At 42.1% G+C, this 20,882-nt stretch overlaps 1 protein-coding gene across 11 annotated transcripts in view; it reads right to left on the bottom strand.

Moving 5' to 3' along the window:
* myot (myotilin) overlaps positions 1-20,882 on the bottom strand; it is a 159,150-nt gene that overhangs the window by 62,540 nt on the left and 75,728 nt on the right. For 3 of the 11 annotated variants that reach the window (XM_041194026.1, XM_041194028.1, XM_041194027.1), the window contains exon 1: positions 14,901-15,035. The exons of the other annotated variants lie outside the window; for them this stretch is intronic. The gene's annotated coding sequence lies outside the window, so the exon portion shown is untranslated. Of the gene's footprint in view, positions 1-14,900; positions 15,036-20,882 lie in introns of those variants that run through there. 11 annotated transcript variants of the gene reach the window in all.

The raw sequence follows: 20,882 nt of genomic DNA, 5'->3' as shown, positions 1-20,882 counted from the left end.
TCCCACATTGGGAACATGGTGTAGGGGGCAGAATCACTTCCAGAACTTCAAAAGGTGCCACTGCAAAGCCTTAAAGCTGTATATGTGGTAGCAGTTCTGGTGGAAATCTTCCAATGTTGTTGTATTGCTGAAAGTCTTTATGGAATCAGATAAAAGTCTAACAATTTTCAGGAGGAAGAAAGACAGCTTCCTTCAGTGAGAAAGCCCTGGAGCTGGTCCTAAGAATGGTGCTATTTTTGGACATAAGAGGCATGTTCCTCAGCAATTCCTCAATAGCACCCTTGAGAAGCAGCAGCCAGGTTCAGAGGGATCATACACTTCGCACTCCCGCCCACAGCAAACATCAGCCCAGGGATATCCACTCCTGGAGAAGAGACATGTTTAGACTCTGCCAAGTAAATGGCACAGCAAAGAGGAGCGTGCACTGCCCACATCAGCAGGAATTTCTGGCTTCATTACAGAATGCCTTCCATCCAGAAGAGTGCAATATGTCACCTCCAGGGAGATCTGCAAGGCAGCTCTTCCCCTACCAGAGGTCTCAAGCACAGCCTTGAGTTCTCTCTGTAACATTCTGACAGAGACCTCGGGCCAAGGGCTCCAATCTCAGTCAGTCCATTATGATGGTATTTTCCATGCTGGGGTATCATCTGGGCATGATGTTGATGCGTGGCCTCTGTGGCCTCATTGCATCCCTGCGGCCTTCCCCCATGGAGATGGCTGGAAATGCTGAGGGAGTTCCAATGGCAGGGGCACGGCAGGAGAAAGTGCTTTTTAGGCTGACAAAGTATCCGTGCTGTCCAGTCACCCCATTTTCCAAACAGTTGCTAGCATGCAAAATATGTATGAACTAGACCTCCAAATAATACTTATATTATTTAGCAAAGAGTTTTAATTTGAATCCAAATAAAACTCTGCTTTTGCGTTATAGAAATATTTTGGCTCTAATTTTAACTGGGCCCACCTGGTTGACTTCAGGCAGAGCCAGTTAAATTAACAGGAGTCAATTACACCTACTGAGGTAAATGTGATTTACATCCACTGACTCCATTCGCTTCTCGCTGTGTCTTCATTTTAACCCTGCTCTTTTAAACAGATGAGGAAGGAAACAGGCTCCTGCTTTAAATATTTAGATTAATAGATACTTTCTTTATGCAGAGGGTACAGGGCTGGTGGTGTATCTGTAGTCACAATCTATTGTTCACCAGAATCAGGAGCTTAACAATGATGCCAGCAAGCCAACAACAAGAATTCATAGCTTTGATTTTAACAGCAGCTTTTTCTACTACTTTTTAAACTCATTAGCCAACATCACACAATCTCAATCTTAAAATCTATCTTTAAATCTCTGTTAATAGACTGTAGCCCAACCATGGGGAAAGATTCAAAGACTTGCAAACTTATTTTAAAAATATAGGCGCATTTAAGAAATAACCAGATAGTCTATTGGAAACATAATGGCCTCAATATTAACCAGAGTAAAGAGTATATCCATTAATCAAGGCTTTAGAAGTGCTCTGTACCAGGTTCATTAAACCACTTCCGTATTTCACAAGACACTCCGCTTCAGTGTTTCCCAGATATTTTTTAATTTTAGAAACAACTGTTTTTGCCTGGATGCCTCATGATTTGTGTGTTACTGGAACTTAGTAACTTTTCACAAAAGAATTAATTACCAGAATATTTTTATGAAAATCAAATAATTATGGTTTTTATTTAGTGACCTTCATTTGTCATCTTTGACCTTAGCAATTATATTGCCAGATCAATAGTAGAATTGTGCTGCTGCGGTGCTGCTATTTTGAGTGGAGTTCAGATGTTCATTGGCATGGTAAGAGCAAGTGGTTCTAATTTTAATTGCAGTGGTATTCTTTCACGTAGAAGATACAATTTTAATAAGCAATGGGATGAAATGCTTTTGTATTAAGTGGGCTTTTGGTGTGATTTTTGGTGTTTTTTTATCATTGTATTTTAACTCCTTTTCTCTTGAGAAATCTCCTTAAAAGGTCCTTTTTTTTTATTCAATTAGATATTTTTGCTTCTGTTTAAATTGCATGAAAACATTAGCTCATGGACTTGAAATGGAAGGGACTAAATTGATCTGTTTCACTGTATGGGAGTAACATTTAACTGATTGTTACTCCAGTCCCTTCACTGCGAATTAATCTCTTTGACCAAAATTGATATGACCTCCAAAAGTATAATACAAAAGATGTGCATACATTTAAATGTAGCTGCATCATAGCCTCAGACCACCCACCTCCATTCACAAAAATTGTGGAATGTTAATGTCTGCAAGTTATGCTCACTATACATGTGGGTGAGTTGGGCTAATTGTTTTCTTCAAAGATTCACTTTCATATTACCACTGCCTCCAGTTATTATGCCTTTTAATATGAGCAGATAATTGATGTAATAAATTGTAATGGGGACCCTTCAGTGATTAAGCACTTGCATGAAATGATTAATTGTTTATTAGAATGCAATTTTTTGTGGCTCTGAAAGATTGGGCAGGGAGGTTCAAATATGCCATGTTCCCAATAGATAAGATCTACTGGAATATGGGAAATCAGTACCAGAAGGGGAAAAAAAGTCAAATTTTTCAGGAAGCTCTCTCTTTTCCTAGCATTTGATCTGAGTTAATGGGAACTCTGCTGATAACTGAGGGAGTACCAGCGGCATCACAAAGTTATTTCTGTTCCTGCTTCAACAGACTAAAGATTTAAGACAACAGAGTTCAGATATGTTGGGCAAAGTTTTCCTTGAGACTTCTGCGACCTGAATTTGGCCCAAATGGGGACATTGAGTCTGCACTCACTGGTACTGAGACCAGCCCAGCGATATTCCTGGAGGTGGCCACTTAATTGGTTGCCTCCACACTCAATATCCTAGTAAAAATGGCAAGTGGGCTCCATATCACAGGGCCAGCAGCTCTGGAGCCTTGGTAGCTCCCCACAGCAAGGGTGGACACTGCTGATGCAGGTAGGTGACATCGAGGGCAGCTCAGAAATGAGCTGCTCTCAGAGGTGTAAAATTAAATGAATAAATCAGAGGGGGAATGGCAGTAGGCTCCTTAGATTGCAGGGGGAACCCCTCCTGTTGGATCATAGGGGCCCCAGAGATGGTCTCTACTACCTGTCGGTCCCTCCCTATAAGCCTGGCCCCACTGCCTCAAAGCCCATTACCATGGGGCTGGGAAAACTCAGCCCACATTTACTTTTATTAGCCGACCTCACTTTCACCTTTGGTAGTTGTGGTAATCTGAGGTACAATACACCTTTAAGAGAATGTGAGCAGATTGACCACATGGTTGTATTACTCAATTGCTGTGTAGCGCAAGCTACGATGTTAATCAGTGGTGTAGAATAGGGTTTGGTTGGAGAAGCACACATCGTGTTAGTGCTCTGTTACTTGTGTTAATAAACAGCATGCGCTTCATCATACATTGGTCTCTGTGTCTACAGTATGTTGTTTACCAACTCACTCACCAGTAGATAGGCGTGCAACCATGTTCGCCGAGCAAAGAGACCCGACAGAAGGAACGTAACAACTGGCGATGAAGCAAAACATGACCAGTCGATGACACCAAGGAAATCCGCATAAATCAGCCGTGCCTTGCAGGCCCATTGTACATGCAGCCCTCACCTCATTGACGTTATCTCCCTCCTGTATGCCACAGTTTGGCCATATCGAACCGTTTGATCAGGTCACCGATGACTGGTCACATTATATTGAAGGTTCTTCTTTTTGGTCAATGACACATCGGGGGAGTAGAAGAGGTGGGTGATCATCTTATTGACATGTGGCAGTAAAACATTCGGCTTAATTTGTGGTCTAACGGCACCCAACGCCCCAGATTCCAAGAACTTTGATGAGTCAGTAAATTTTGTGAAAAGCCGAAACCCTCAGTAACAATGCAGTGGTTTAAATTTAATTCGAGGAGTCGTGCCCCTGGAGAGACAGTCGCTTGCTATGTAGCAACCTTGAAACAACTGGCAGAGCACTGAGAGTTTGGTAAGTCGATTAACGACATGTTAAGAGACCAATTAGTATGTGGGATTAATGAAGATGTCATTCAAAAAAGGTTGTTGTCAGAAACAAATTTAGACTTCAGCAAGGTGCTGGAGTTGGCACTTGCAATGGAGTGCGCTGTCAGGGATTCAGAAGCAATCAAGGGTGCACAAAATGGTGCTGTTCTTCGCATCCGTAGGGAAGCACCAGTTAGAAATGGCGTGGAAGCACTGGGCTCTGCAAAAAGGTGAGAATCTGCCACCATTAGCAGACCAGCAAAAAAGCAATGGTTTAACAGAGAAAACCCACATTAGTAAAGGCAGAAAAAGAACCAGACAGCCTGCAAATGAACAACAATTTAAAAGAATCGAGTGTTTCTACTGCCATCATAATGAGCACATTATGTGATATTGTAAAGACAGATTGAGACAAAATTTTAAACAAAAGGGTAGAAATCATGAAATCCATGTAATAGAGGAACCAGAAGAAACAGAGTCAGATATTTACTCACTACACAACTCAAAGATGTGTAAAACAGAGTCAACCTACATGACAGTGGAAGTCAACAGGAAACCCATCCGAATGGAGGTGCTTACAGGGGCATCCACAACATTTATAGGGGAACATATGTTCAAATATCTGAATGGAGGAGACCACTCATTAAATCTGGAAAATTCAGATGCTAAATTAAAGACTTATACTGGTGAAGACATATGAGTAAGAGGCACATGCAAGGTTCCTGTACAGTATGGAAATCAGTCTGTTAGTTTACCCCTGACAGTGGTAGCAAGGGAGGGTCCAAGTCTACTTGGTCGTAACTGGCTTAAGGAAATAAAGTTGGAGTGGACTGAGATATTTCAACTCCGAATGAAAGACCTGCAAGAATTATTGCAGAAATATCCCTTGTGTTCAGGGAAGAGATCAGGAAGATTCAGGAGCTGCAAACTTAAATGAATGAGGCAACCCCCAGATTCTTGAAGGCGAGGCCAGTCCCCTATGCATTACGAGAAAAAGTTGCTGTTGAGTTAGACAGGCTGGGAAGGTTTGGAGCCTTACAGTCTGTACAATTTTCCAAATGGGCAGCACCCATTGTTCCAGTACTAAAGCCTGACCAGAGAGTGCAAATATGTGGGGGCTACAAGTTGACCATTAACAAAGTGGCCAGACTCGATGGGCATCTTTTGGCAAAAATTGATGAATTGTACTCCAAGCTGGCAGGGGGAACCACATACACGAAGCTCAACATGAGCCACGCTTACTAGCAAGCTGAGCTAGAAAAGGCCTCTTGGGATCTTGTGACTAACACACACAGGGGGTTATACCAATATACCAGGTTACCCTTCGGAGTCTCATCGGCTTGCGCAATTTTCCAGCGGACAATGGAAAATTTACTTCAAGGTTTGCCCCATGTTGTGGTTTAACTCGATGATGTCCTAGTAACAGGACTAACTGAAGAAGAACACCTGGCTAACCTGGAAGAGGTATTGAAGCATTTCTCATGAGCTGGAGTACATTGAAAAGAGAAAAATGTATCTTCCAAGCAAAAGAAACAGTTTACCTGGGTCATAGGGTCGACTCGCAGGGCCTTTACCCAGTACAAGGTGAGAGCTACTAGTGAAGCACCAGCACTAAAAAATGCCATAGAACTCATGTCCTTCTTGGGAATGATTAACTATTATGGCTCTTTTCTCCCAAATTTGTCAACTGTACTGGCTCCATTATGCAGATATACAGAAAAACCACAAGAAGACTTGGCAAGCTCCACAACAACAGGCTTTTATGACAGTAAAGCAGTCGCTACATTCATTGGCCCTTTTGGTATATTGCAACCCAAAGAAAGAATTAATTTTAACTTGGCCTTACGGAGTAGGGGCAGTATTCTCCCTCCAGATGGCGGATGGCTCGAATCGGTCCATTGGTTATGTCTCAAGAACACCCAGTGTGACAAAACAAAGATTACTCACAAATAGAGAAAGAAGGCTTATCCATCGTATTTGGCATTAAGAAGTTCCACCAATACATCCATGATCACCACTTCACCATTGTATCCGATCACAAACCGCTACCAGGCTTGTTTGGGGAAGATAAGGCAATACCCCAAGTTGCTTCGGCACAAATCCAAGGGTGGGCACTGATTCTAGTGCTTATGAGTATACTTTTATTCACCAGCCTGGGAGCCAGATTTCAAATGTCGACGCACTGAGATGATTATCTCTAAAAAACAGCAAAGTGAATATCCTAACTCCTCAAGAACTTGTCTTGTTAATAAACTTTCTAGAGTCATCACCAGTACATGCCAAACAAATCAGAGAGTAGACAGACCATGATCCAGTTTTGTCTCACATCAGGGAACAAGTCCTGCAGGGATGTTCTAATGAGCCAAATTCGGACGAAATTAAGCCCTATTTTAATAGGAGATATGGGCTCACCTGCCAGGATGGCATCTTGCTGTGGGGAGCGAGAGTCATTGTGCCTCCCAGAGGAAGGCAACCATTATTAACAGGATTGCATAGTGCTCACCCTGGCATCGCTAGAATGAAAATGTTGGCACGCAGCTGCTTAAGGCAGCCATGGACTGACACAGAAATTGAAAACAAAAACAGAATTACCTGGAAAAACTCAGCAGGTCTGGCAGCGGAGAAGAGCAAAGTTGATGTTTCAAGTCCTCCTGACCCTTTAGCAGAACTGAGTGAAATTAGGAGAGGGGCGAAATATAAGCTGGTTTAAGGTGGGGGGGAGGGTGGGGGGAGAGAAGTGGGTGGGGGGGTGGTTGTAAGGACAAGCAATCAGTGATAGGGGCAGATAATCAAAAGATGTCACAGACAGAAGAACAAAAGAACACAGAGGTGTTGAAGGTGGTGATATTGTCTAAGAGAATGTGCTAATTAAGAATGGATGGCAGGACACACAAGGTACAGCTCTAGTGGGGGTGGGGTGAAATGACACTAACAGGGCATAAGGGGTATAGATTTAAAAATAATAGAAATAGGTGGAGACAGTCACTGAGAAAGGAAATGTGGCTGTGAAAGCGGGTTTTAGTAAACACCTTGTCAAACACCAGGAGAGAAATGGAAAGCAATGAAGGTGAACAAGGCAAAAGAGAGATATGGAAATCCTGTCAGAGAGAAGGGCAGTATTTCTTCAAGGTAGGCATTTCTTGAAGAGAAGTGGCTGTCAATTAAACACAGATAAAAATCAAAAAACTGCGGATGTTGGAAATCCAAAACAAAAACAGAATTACCTGGAAAAACTCAGCAGGTCTGGCAGCATCGGCGGAGAAGAGCAAAGTTGACGTTTCGAGTCCTCATGACCCTTCAACAGAACTGAGTGAAATTATGAGACGGGTGAAATATAAGCTGGTTTAAGGTGGGGGTGGTGGGGGGGTGGTTGGGGGGAGAGAAGTGAGGGGGGTGTGGTTGTAGGGACAAGCAAGCAGTGATAGGAGCAGATGATCAAAAGATGTCACAGACAAAAGAACAAAGAGGTGTTGAAGGTGGTGATATTATCTAAGAGAATGTGCTAATTAAGAATGGATGGCAGGACACACAAGGTACAGCTCTAGTGGGGGTGGGGTGAAATGACACTAACAGGGCATAAGAGGTATAGATTTAAAAATAATGGAAATATTTCACCCCTCTCCTAATTTTACTCAATTCTGTTGAAGGGTCATGAGCACTTGAAACGTCAACTTTGCTCTTCTCTGCCGATGCTGCCAGACCTGCTGAGTTTTTCCAGGTAATTCTGTTTTTGTTTTGGATTTCCAGCATCTGCAGTTTTTTGTTTTTATCTCTGTGCTTAATTGATGGCCACTTCTCTTCAAGAAATGCCTACCTTGAAGAAGTATTGCCCTTCTCTCCGACAGGATTTCCGTATCTCTCTTTTGCCTTGTTCACCTTCATTGCTTTCCAGTTCTCTCCTGGTGTTTGACAAGGTGTTTACTAAAACCCGCTTTCACAGCCATATTTCTTTTCTCAGTGACTGTCTCCACCTATTTCCATTATTTTTAAATCTATACCTCTTATGCCCTGTTAGTCTCATTTCACCCCCCCTCCCCCACTAGAGCTGTACCTTGTGTGTCCTGCCATCCATTCTTAATTAGCACATTCTCTTAGATAATATCACCATCTTCAACACCTCTTTGTTCTTTTGTCTGTGACATCTTTTGATTATCTGCTCCTATCACTGTTTGCTTGTCCCTACAACCACCCCCCCACCCACTTCTCTCCCCCCACCCTCCCCCCCACCTTAAACCAGCTTATATTTCACCCCTCTCCTAATTTTACTCAGTTCTGTTGAAGGGTCATGAGGACTCGAAATGTCAACTTTGCTCTTCTCTGCCGATGCTGCCAGACCTGCTGAGTTTTTCCAGGTAATTCTGTTTTTGTTTTGGATTTCCAGCATCCGCAGTTTTTTGTTTTTATCACAGAAATTGAAAACTTGGTCAAGGGTTGCATGCAGTGCCAACAGGTGCAGAAATTGCCCCCTTCTGCTCCACTGCACCCTGGGAGTGGCCAGGAAGGCCATGGGTCCGCCCCCATGTTGATCACGTGGGGCCTTTCTTGGGCACAGTGTTCCTCTTGATTATAGATGCTCACTCGATGTGGATGGATGTATATGAGATGTGATCACCCACATCTGCTGCCACCATAGACAGATTGCATCAGAGTTTTGCGATACACGGGTTAGCAGAGATAATAGTGTCTGATAATGGAACACATGTTAAGATCTCGCCATACCACCCTGCATCCAATGGTTTGGCCAAGAGGGCAGTTCAGACCTTCAAGACCAGAATGAAAAAACTGGATGGAAATTCTACTGCAACCAGATTATCATGTTTCCTGATCAGCTATAGGATTACGTCACACACGACCACTGGTATTGCCCCCATAGAGTTATTAATGAAGCAACATCTCAGGACATGTTTGAGTCTCATAAGGCCGAATTTAGTGGGGAGGGAGAGAGAAGTCAGGAGGCCCAGAAAATTGCACCAAGCTTTCCTACTGGGAATGTAGAAGGAACTCCCCCTGGTCTGGAAGTACCTGTAGGATCCGTTGAGTCTGAGTCGAAGAGACAAACTTACAGGTTCCTACTGGAGAGACTAGTGAACAGATGACTCCTGAGAGGGAGGCCTCGGATAAGCCATCCGAAGTGGTAGAACTATGACGTTCGACACGTTTGATGAAGCCTCCAGAGAGACTGAAGTTGTAAATGTTTATTTATGTAAATAGTTGATATATTGTAAAGATTGTAAATTTTACATTCGAGCAAAGGGGTATTGATGTGGTAATCTGAGGTGCAATAAACCTTTAAGAAAATGTGGGCAGATTGACCACGTGATTGTATTACCCAATTGCTGTGTAGCGCGGGCTACAATGTTAATCAGTAGTTTAGAATAGGATCTGGTTTGAGAAGCACACATGTGTTAGTGCTCTGTTACTTGTGTTAATAAACAGCACGTGCTTCATCTTGCATTGGTCTCTGCGCCTGCAGTATATTGTTTACCAACTCATTCACCAGTAGATAGGCGTGCAACCGTGTTCGCGAGCAAAATGACCTGACAGAAGGAACGTAATAGTAGTAGCGCCTTGTATACAGTGATGGTCAGAGCTACTTTTACCTAAAGTAACTGAGTATTTTCTGACCAATCGTATTGACATAGACAATATATATTGTCTTTGGCTGAAGAAGTTGCAGTGATTTACTATTTCTTGATTGCAAAGTATCATAAGAGGATTTTTCCACAATGAAATAAATTTACATTGTGGGGCAAATCCCATAGCGCTGGAGTGACAAACAAACAAGTAGACATTAAACATCAAAATACCAGGGCTGGTGCAACCACCAGGCGAAACTGGTGGTCGTCTAGGGTGGCAAGATTTGGGGGAGTGGCACACTGGTATTGGCACCACAACAAAAAACTGAACTGAAACTACATAGAGCTTTAAAATGATATCAACTTTCCACAAGTGTCCTGGGTAAAGCTGCTCATATCATTTCAGAGCTTTATGGACATAAAAAACATCTTCACTGGGAAAGTTTCAAAAGTACTCAGCAGGCCGGAAAGATTCAGTCTCTTCTTAAACCAGTGATGGGTCAACCCCAGTTACTGTGACACAGCCAGCAGTGCTCTCACCCTCTGCTCTGGGATCAGATTGGAATCAGACCCCCAGAATGTTCTTACTCTCTGCTCCGGGATTAGATTGGGATTGGACTCCAGGAATGTCCTTGCCATCTGCTCTGGGATCAGATTGGAATCAGACTCCAGGAATGTTCTCACTGTCTCTGCACCGGGCTCAGACTGGGATCAAACTCCAGGAATGTTCCCATCCTCCCTGCTCTGAGATTAGACTGAGATCAAACTCCAGGAATGTTCTCACCCTCTGCTCCAGTATCAGATAAGGATCAGACTCCAGGAATGTTCTCACCATCTGTGCTCTGGGATCAGATTGGGGTCAGACTCCAGGAATGTTCTCACCCCCTCTGCTCCAGGATCAGAGGTTTAGACTGAATAAGTGAACAGCAGCAGCTAGAGATTCTTAGCAGATTATCACACTGAGAATTTAAGTAAGAAGTTATTCTCTTATTTATAGTTAATATTAACTGCTTGCAGCTCACGTGTGTGGTGCATAAATTAAAAACAACCTGAATGTTAAGTTGAAACTTCTTTGTAAATGCACAGTGAACTGATCAGCATATGAGAGCTGCCAGCTGGAATTGAAGGCTACATCGAAAATCGTTGTACATTTCCTGTATTTTAAAAACTGTGCCCAAATGTCAATTTTAAAATTAGAATTTGTAAGCTCAGTGCAGACTTTTCCCTGCTGTTTATTGATTTGAATAATTTTGATTTCAGTTTTTAAATATGAAAGAAAGCAATAGGGACTGAGTAGGAGGGAGAGGGATAGTGACATTGGTGGGAGTGCTGGACCCTGAAAAAAGCCATTTATATTTTGGCTTGGCTTAGGGAGGAAGGGTTTCCCCCCTTTATCACTTTGACAGAGAACACAGCCTGGTCGAGGAGCTAAGCCTGATTCCAAGTTTTTTAAGTTTCACCATTATTCCTTCTGGAAGGTGGAACCATTTATTGATGAGTAAAATTATTTTGGAGAGAAAAATTTCTAACGGTTGCATGTGGTATTAAATTGCGGCTACTTTTTTTGGTGAATTTCTATTTACAAAGTCCAGAATAATGATTTCCCTTCCCAGCATCTAACTGGAGCATCAAAAATCCTAGAAATTGGAAACGATTTTCTTTATTCTTTCATGGGGTGTGGGCATTGCTGGCAAGGCCAGCATTTGTTATCCATCTCTAATTGCCCTTGACCTGAGTGGTTTGCTAGTGCTATTTCAGAGGGCAGTTAAGAGTCAACCACATTTTTGTGGATCTGGAGTCACATGTAGGCCAGACCGGATAAGGATGGCAGATTAGAAATACAGATAGGTTTTTAACCACATTCGACGATAGCTTCATGGTCACAATTACTGAGACTAACTTTCAATTCCAGATTTATTAATTGAATTTAATTTCCACCGATTTCCATGGTGGGATCTGAACCTATGCTCCCAGAGCATTACCCTGGTCCTCAGGATTACTTTGATAAAGGCAAAATACTGCAGATGTGGGAAATCTGAAACAAAAACAAAAGATGCTGGAAAAACTCAGCAGGTCTGACGGCATCTGTGGAGAGAAAGACAGAGTTAACGTTTCAAGTCTTTGCTCTGAAGAAGAGTCATATGGACTCGAAACTTTAATTATGTCTTTCTCTCCGCAGGTGTTGCCAGACCTGCTGAGTTTTCCCAGCGCTTTTTGTTTTTGCCTCAGGATTACTAGCCCAGTGACATTACTACTGTGCTACCATCTCCCTCTAATCACAGAGATCCCAAATTCCAGACTGACACAGGAGCGATTCTCATTGCAGTCCTGCCAGTTAATCAGAAATGCTGGTTACCTAAGAGTTCCACGTTTTCAACCAGTCAAAAAGCTCCTGGGTGATGCGGGTGTTGAGGTCTTGCGAGAGGTGTGGGTGCAAGAGTGCACGAATCTAGTGAACGGCGCTGAGCGAATAGGGGCTTGAATTTTGTGCTCCCCTGCCAGCGGGTTTTCAGGCAGCGCGGGGGGGTTGGGTGGGGGGGGAACGTGAAATAGGACAAATGGGTTCCCTGCTGGGTTCCCACCTGCCCCGACCTCTCAGCGATTTCACGCTAGGACGGGCGGGGCCTCAGCCGGGCCACCTGCCCCTTGCCCCAGTTGAGGTCCTTAAGTGACCAACTGGTCAAATTTTAGGCTGGCAGGAGGATTTCCTTGGTGTGGGGGAAGCCCTGAAAATAATTTGATTTAGGCCTTGGATGGGAAGGGGTGTGGGTTGTGTGCCTCCATCAGAAGCCCCTTTCTAACTTTAGGGTCCCCTACGTTAAGGCCCAGTGGCCACGGGACTTGGGCTCCCCCCACTGAACTCTCCCCAGCTACCCCAATTTCCCACTATCCAACACCCCCAGGCTTTCCCTACCCTGAGACCCCAAAACTTACCTTTCTGTCTAGTCCACGGACTTAGGCTCTGTGGACTTCATGAACTTCCACTTCTGTCTACTGCAGCTTTTGGCATTACAGGGACTAGAGAGCTACAGGCCAATGAGGTTGGCCAGCAATTGTCTAAGGCAGGACTTCCTCCCAAGGGGTGGAAGACCCACCTGTATCCAATTGACGCTCATTCGAGCCTGAAATCCTTGTGCGGCAGGTAATGTCGGCAGTGTTGCCCGCCAACCAGCATTCGGATGGTGGGATGCCTGCCATCCGAAATATCCTGGCCATGGTGCTGTAGAGCAGTGGGAGGCTGAGAGCGGAGTGACAGCAGTCTGCGGATAACAACTACCTGTGAGTTTAACAAGTATTAGCGGTTGTGTGAGAGTGCAAGATTCAGAACTTTATGTTTGATATACATTTCTCAATCCCTGGCTAAGTTCTGTGTGAATCAGAGAGACAGATATTAGACCAATGGTCTATTAAAATGTGCTGTACACTAAGTTCAATAGTGGCCAGAAAAGATGGTGGCATTATTTATATGGTGGCATAATTTCCTACCTATGTTATTTTTTAGGACTTTAACTCGAAATGGGGGTGATCTATCCCAGACCCTGGAACTTGAAGCCTCGGAGATTTGAACTCATTTATATTTCCTATTCTGATTAGTGCCTGAAGCTGGCAGGAATGACATGAAAGTTTGTGGGTGGGAGTAAGAAACTGCATGGTTGCAGAACATGGCCAGACACCAAAGAAGCAGTCCTGGGCAAGATAACTCATGCATGAGGAGTGGTCAGGGCTGACTGTGGTCAGGGGAGCAAGGCCAGGAAGACTCTGGTAGGAGAGGCTGAATTTTCCTTGCTGGGCCAGAAGGAGAATTTCTATTCCTTGTGGCCATAGACACATTTCAAAAGTTAGTGATCTTATTATCTTCTGCTGATGGCTTGGACACAGTGGACACATATCTCCAAATAAGAAATTTCAGAGTCTGAATGACCTTGTCAGTTCCCAACATAACAATATCATAGAATCATAGACTGGTTACAGCACAGGGGAAGAAAGCCTGTTGGTCCATCATGTTCATGCCAGCTCTCTGTAGAAGAAATTCAACTAATCTTTTCCCCATTGTCCTGCAAATTTTTTCCCTTCATACTTATGGGGAACCCCAAAACACGATTCTAAATATTAGGGTATTAATCTGATGGGGGCAGGGATGCATTGCCTTTAGTCCAGAGACCATTTTAACCCCCGCCTGCACCATTCCCTCCCAGCTAGTTGGATTAAATTCGCGGCTTCTGTTTCAGTTCTTATTTGTTCTATGATGTAAACTTTCTGTTCTGGGACGAGTGAAATACCTGAGATCATATCCTACTGGAGCCAATTATTTTCTGGGATAAGAAGTTTGTAAGAGTTTTAATGGAAGTTCCATTACATCATCTGCTCCAAAGTAGCACAATATACCGGCAGCTCACCAGAACAGGACTAATGATCCCATTGCTTAATACTTCCAATAATTTCCAGAACAATACATTCTTTTTTTTGTACTTCTGAGTACCTGGAACAGGAAACTGTAGATTTCATTTGTTGTTCGATACTAGTGTAAATGACCTCTGGAATCATCCAGGAATGACTGACACATATTTTACTATCATTTGGTCTGCAGGAGGTCAGGAAGTTTTCCAGTTAAAGACACAGTGGTGAACGAGCATATCATTTCTGGTGTGATGAATGTCTAATATGTTATTAATTTTTAAAATGTATTCCATATTTTCAACTAATGAAAACATTTTGGAACTTGCTCCGAGATTTCAGCTACCTAGGTCAATCTAAAGCAAGTCAGTAAAAATATTTGAATTCGTTCTCTAAACTCTCAGTGCATTGCTGCCATTTATTCAAGTACATTTTTACTGTGACAGCCAACTCCAAACAGGCTTCATGCTAAGTCTATAAAAAAAAACTTTTTACTTAAGGTGTTATTATATTTATTTTTAGTTCAAATGTGAATGTTAAAGGTTTAGTAGAAAAGATTTAATAAGAACCAAACATACATCTTTTACACACGGAAAATATAGAGACACAGTAAGAAAAACAGTTTTGTAACTTAATTCTCTTGAACTCAACAGTGATATAATTTTAAAGCTGTAATTGGAAAGACATCTAACTATATTTTTATACTATATATGTCCAGGCACAGAAGAATTAATAACGGTGATATTTCTAACAATTTATATTTAAATCATTATATGAAGCACTGCTATTTATTTGCCTTAAGGTAAAAATAAGGACTTTTAAAAGATAAACCCTGTTTCAGCTTATAAACATTTTATTTTTTACTCTTTCTCTCACCGAATATATGTCAGATGGTTATGCTTACCTTAATGAAAGATTCCTGTCGGATTTAAGTTATTCTGGTATGTGCACTATGGGAGTCCTTTTAGTACTGCTATTAACTGAGAAGTTAAGCTTTAGAACTTACTGCTTGTATATAGTACAGGCGGTAAGTAGATGACGTTTGGTGAATGATTGATCTGTCACTACAGCACTATATCGCTTACTCCCTCACCAAAGTAAGAGTCCCTCTCTCTAATCTGTCCACATGCCAGGGCATATACTGGATGATCCCAATGGCATTATGTGGTGCAGTGAAGTGTTCAATTAGTTTTCTTTATCTGTATGCATATTGTATCTCATTATAGATTTTCAGTATTCTATCATCGCCATTATGGTAATGTCAATTTTTTTGACATTTAACTGCTAATTTTGTTCACAATTTTCTCCTGGCTCACTGGTTCCCCTTTGTTGTATAACCAGGATTCTGTGGATACCCTTTTGTTACTGGCTGGGTGGAGGTGTTGGAGAACATCCTAATCGGAATGCCTTTCTGACTCTTCCTCTCTCTTGCTGGAAAGCACAACAGTTTCACTCAGACAACCCACAAAAGGTTAACAGCTCTCTAAATGGTGATCTGCTGGTGGAATTCTATGTTGTAGTTTTCTCCAAGTATCTCAGGTCATTTTGTGACTGGATATAAAATATATATGTGTACATACATTTTTCAGGATATCTAAAGAACACACATTTTTGACAGTGCTCGCTCTGGTCCATTAATCTTCCCATCACCACATGCCCCATGGTGGCAGAGATTTAAAATATAGCAATTTACCAAATGTTGGCATTATAGCACTCGTGTAATTTAGTTGTGGCGTTAATGACAGAATCTTGTCTTAACTTTGTTCTAAGCTGACTTGACCAAGGCTGCACATTTTTGTCCTGTCACATTTCATCTGTTCAGGATTCTGGATTCATGGTCTGCAGATTTGAATGTCTGGTCACCATCTCACTGCTATTCTCCTCTAAAGAAAACCATATTTACAGCATTCTGATCTGTCTGAAAGCTATTCACAAATCTTACATGAACAATGCGTCACACCATTTCTGGAATAGACATATTCCACTGCGGTAAATTTTAAGATTTTTACGATGTATGCAGTTGTAACATCAGTTTCCCTAGGTTTGTAGTGATACTGTCACATGTGCATCATTGCAAACTGGTTTTCATCCTGCAGCAGTTCAAGGTCAGGTTACAATCAGACCTCATCTTGCTTGATTTGGCATTCCATCTAATATGAAGTGTGGTGTTAAGAGAGGTTTACAAAGTTTTCGATGATCTTGAGCAGAATTTTAATAAAGATTTTGTTTTGAGTGTGTGGGCACTCTCACCTGAAATCTCAAAATGTTTAAAACTTGCTGCCCAGGAGTGGAGCTCAGTACATATATTTGCTGACATTTGGTGGATATGGAGCAGCCCACAGTATAACTGAATCGATGGTACATTTCCAAGCCACACTTAGAATTAACAGAGTTACAATTTTAGTTTTATTACCAAAGGCTAATGAAGTAGGTAGTGTTATATTATTGCTCAAGCATTTCTTGATTCTATCTCGTAATTTTTAAATATTGTCTGCAGTTAATATAAGAAAGAAAATACATGCCAGGTTTTGAAAGTTTGTAATGTCACCTAGGGATAGAAATCCATCTTGGTCAGTAGCGCAAAATGGGTGGTATCGAATCAGCTGCCCAATATATACAGCGCTTGATATTTCGTTTAATTGACTGCAGTGGAACTCAATATCAAGTGCTGTGCATAATGGGTGGCCGATTCAATACCGCCTGCTTTGCACCATCATCTGAGACAAATTTCCACCTCAAATCCCTATGGCCTGGATTTTTCCTGTGGCGGGCGAGATGGGTGGGAGCGAGCAGGGGTGGGCATGGAGCCCACCTGTGCGGGCGGTGGGGAGGAAGGAGAGTCGGGGCCTGTGCTCTTCCATGCATGTGTGCGAAACAGCACAGCAATCTCCCTGAGGCACGGAGCTGCCTCAGGGAGATTGAATGGTTGTGAGAATTAATAAATAATAGATTTAAAAATTTATTCAAACATGTCCCCTCATGTGACTGTGTCACATGAGTTGGGACATGTTTGTAAAGGTGGGAAAATGTATGTATTTATTTTATAAAAGTTTCAGGAAACCTCATCCCACCTGTGGATGAGGTTTCCTGAAAAACGTGAAGGCCGCTTGGGCTTTTCGCCTGCCCGCCAACCTTAAGGTTCCTTAATAAGCCTTTGACATTTCATGAACAAAATATTGAGATGACACGTGATGATGTCGGGATGCACGCTTGACGTCATTTTACACGTTGGAGTGTCAGGCCACACACTGACCGGAAGATTCAGCCCTATTGTACAGTGACTAGAAACACTCTTATTTTGAAATGGGAAACAGTTTCTCTTTTTCAGGCTGCCTACTGAATTCTTAGAGCAAATGTCTCAATCCATCTATTCACAGGCTCCTTTGTGACAGCACCTCCCATTTTTTCTCACTTCATTGGTTTCAGTCATTGTTATGTTGCTGTTTATTCTCAGAAACTTCTCACTGAATCTTTACTGCTCCAATTAAAATCTAAAGAAATACTTCAACCATGGCCTTTTCTATGTCTTTATTTTAGAACTATTGATGATTTCAGTGTATCGGCCTTTGGACTGACTAGATAATCCATGTCATTTACTGACCTTTAATATGAACAGTATGCCACCTATTGATAGATTTCAATTTAGTGATGTAAGACTCAGCTTAAATAGCATGACTTAATCCACACTATCAAACTCAATTGAAAGAAAGCTGTGTTACAATCAAGTTGATAATTAACAACCTTTAGTTATAAAACACAGGGATCGGTGCTGGGACCCCAGTTATTCGCAATATATATTAATGATTTAGATAAGGGAATTAAATGTAATATTTCCAGATTTGCAGATGACACAAAGCTGGGTGGGAGAGTGAGCTGTGCGGAGGATGCAGAGATGCTTCAGTGTGATTTGGACAAGCTGAGTGAGTGGGCAAATGCATGGCAGATGCAGTATAATGTGGATAAATGTGAGGTTATCCATTTTGGCAGCAAAAACAGGGAGGCAGATTATTATCTGAATGGTTATAAATTGAGAGAGGGGAACGTACAACAAGACCTGGGTGTCCTTGTACACCAGTCACTGAAGGTAAGCATGCAGGTGCAGCAGGTGATAAAGAAGGCAAATGGTATGTTAGCCTTCATAGCCAGGGATTTCGAGTACAAGAACAGGGATGTCTTGCTGCAATTTTATCGGGCCTTGGTGTGACCACACTTGGAATATTGTGTGCAGTTTTGTTCTCCTTATCGGAGGAAGGATGTACTTGCTATAGAGGGAGTGCAGCAAAGGTTTACCCGACTGATTCCTGGGATGGCGAGACTGACATATGAGGAGAGATTGAGTCAATTAGGAGTTCGGAAGAATGAGGGGGATCTCATAGAAACCAATAAAATTCTAACAGGACTAGACAGGGTAGATGCAGGAAGGATGTTCCCGATGGTGGGGGAGTCCAGAACCAGGGGTCACAGTCTGAGGATATGGTGTAGACCATTTAGGACTGAGATGAGGAGAAATTTCTTTACCCAGAGAGTGGTGAGCCTGTGGAATTTGTTACCACAGAAAGCAGTTGAGCCCAAAACATTGTATGTTTTCAAGAAGGAGTTAGATATAGCTCTTGGGGCGAAAGGGATCAAAGGGTTTGGGAGAAAGCAGAACCAGGCTATTGAGTTGGATGATGAGCCTTAAGACCGTAAGACCATAAGACATAGGAGCAGAAATTAGGCCATTCGGCCCCTCGAGTCTGCTGCACCATTCAATCATGGCTGATAAGTTTCTCAACCCCATTCTCCCACCTTCTCCCCATAACCTTTGATCTCCTTACCAATCAAGAACCTATCTATCTTGGTCTTAAATACACTCAATGACCTGGCCTCCACAGCCTTCTGTGGCAATGAATTCCATAGATTCACCACTCTCTGGCTAAAGAAGTTTCTCCTCATCTCTGTTCTAAAAGGTCTTCCCTTTACTCTGAGGCTGTGCCCTCGGGTCCTTGTCTCTCCTACTAATGGAAACATCTTCCCCACGTCCACTATATCCAGGCCTTTCAGTATCCTGTAAGTTTCAATCAGATCCCCCCTCATTCTTCTAAACTCCATCGAGTATAGACCCAGAGTCCTCAAATGTTCCTCATATGTTAAGCCTTTCATTCCTGGGATCGTTCTTGTGAACCTCCTCTGGATCCTCTCCAGGGCCAGCACATACTTCTTTAGATACGGGGCCCAAAATTGCTCACAATATTCTAGATGTGGTCTGACCAGAGCCTTATAAAGCCTCAGCAGCACATCCCTGCTTTTATATTCTAGTCCTCTCGAAATAGCCATGATCATAATGAATGGTGCAACAAGCTCGAAGGGCCGAATGGCCTACTTCTGCTCCTAGTTTCTATGTTTGGGTTTGTTTACATTTTAAATTAGCTATTATGTTGAATAAAGATTTGTTCTTTTTAAGTAAAATGCAGCTGGTTAAATACCTTCAACTGTGTTGCAACCTCTAACCTAGGGTGGAGAACAACCCTACATCCTTATATCCAGCACTGGCCTCCGACCCCCCCAATTCACACACATTTGTTTCATCTATTCAGTGCCACAGTAATTATGCAAAGGTCTATAGTAATGTGGATTTTACAACACAGAAACAGGCAATTTTACCCATTAGATCTATTCCTGTGTTCACCTTATTTATCTCACCTTGTCAACATATCCTTCATATCAACATATTCGCCCTCACAGGCTTATCCGCCTTCCCCTTAAATGTATCCAGGCTATTCACCTCAACTGTTCCATATAGTCACATGTTCCACATTCTAATCAAGGAGGTTTATCTTGAGTTTCTTATTAGATTTATTCATGACTATCTTATAAATATAGTCCCTAGTTTTGGATTCTATAATAACGGTGGTTCAACATCCACTGGATAACTTGATACCACAATACAAAAGTGTGAACTGCCTTTATCCTCTTGTGCCTTTGTAGATCATCATTTTTGTATGGAATGCTATTGTTGAGTTAACGATAGGATGGAATCTAATTTCAATATTTATCTGTAATGGAACTATTAATGTCTCATATCTTTGGCCTGAGGTTGCCAAATAGGTCACCTTAATTTTTAACATTGGTTTTCTCTCAGAGTCTTCTTCCTATCACCTCATAGATCTATCTCCAGTTTAAGCCATATATTTAAAGTGATACAGAATTGAAAACCAGGCCGATAAATGTGTGAATAGATGTTGGGAAGATAGCTTGACCTGATGGTGCTTCACAGAATGGCTATTCTTTTTGGAAATTACAACATTCATTCAAGCAAAACACCCCAAAGCCTCAACCAGAAATGAATCTGCAATCTCCAGTTTTGATATCACTGTGAATTGGTAGAATAGTGGTAGCAACGAGAAGTTGAATGAGTGGAAAGTCTTCAAAGTGCACTTCAGTTCCTGCAGTGACCGCCCCTTTCTGCTGTAAGGGAAATAAAGGAGCCCTATGGGGATCTTTGCTATTTTTTGATATAGCATAAGTATTGTGTAAATCAAGTGTTCTACTACTAGTTACTTGCAGTGTGTTTTTTTGCCCCTGTATAATTGTTTCATTTGTAAGTAACTTTGATTCTATGTTTAATCCGTTAGATATGGTATGACATTCACTGCCCATTGAGATGCACTGGAGACTGTGGTGAACACCTCTGGTGTAAATAAACAAGGTAAAATGGTCATTGTTAGTCCTGTGTCATATTGTCTATTCACATGGTATATAAGGTTGCAAGTTTCAGTTCATAAGCAATATGTGAGTCTATTTGTGGAAACCATTTGTTGTGAGCTCGAACTTAGAATGTTGGAAAAAAGTCTGCATTGCAACAGGGATTTTATCAAGATCTGAGCTGAATTTTTAGGTCCTGATG

The sequence above is a fragment of the Carcharodon carcharias genome, chromosome 8, assembly GCF_017639515.1.
Source record: "Carcharodon carcharias isolate sCarCar2 chromosome 8, sCarCar2.pri, whole genome shotgun sequence".
Classification (NCBI taxonomy): domain Eukaryota; kingdom Metazoa; phylum Chordata; class Chondrichthyes; order Lamniformes; family Lamnidae; genus Carcharodon; species Carcharodon carcharias.
Note: the sequence above shows the minus strand (reverse complement) of the source record. Positions and strands in the feature narration are given on the sequence as shown.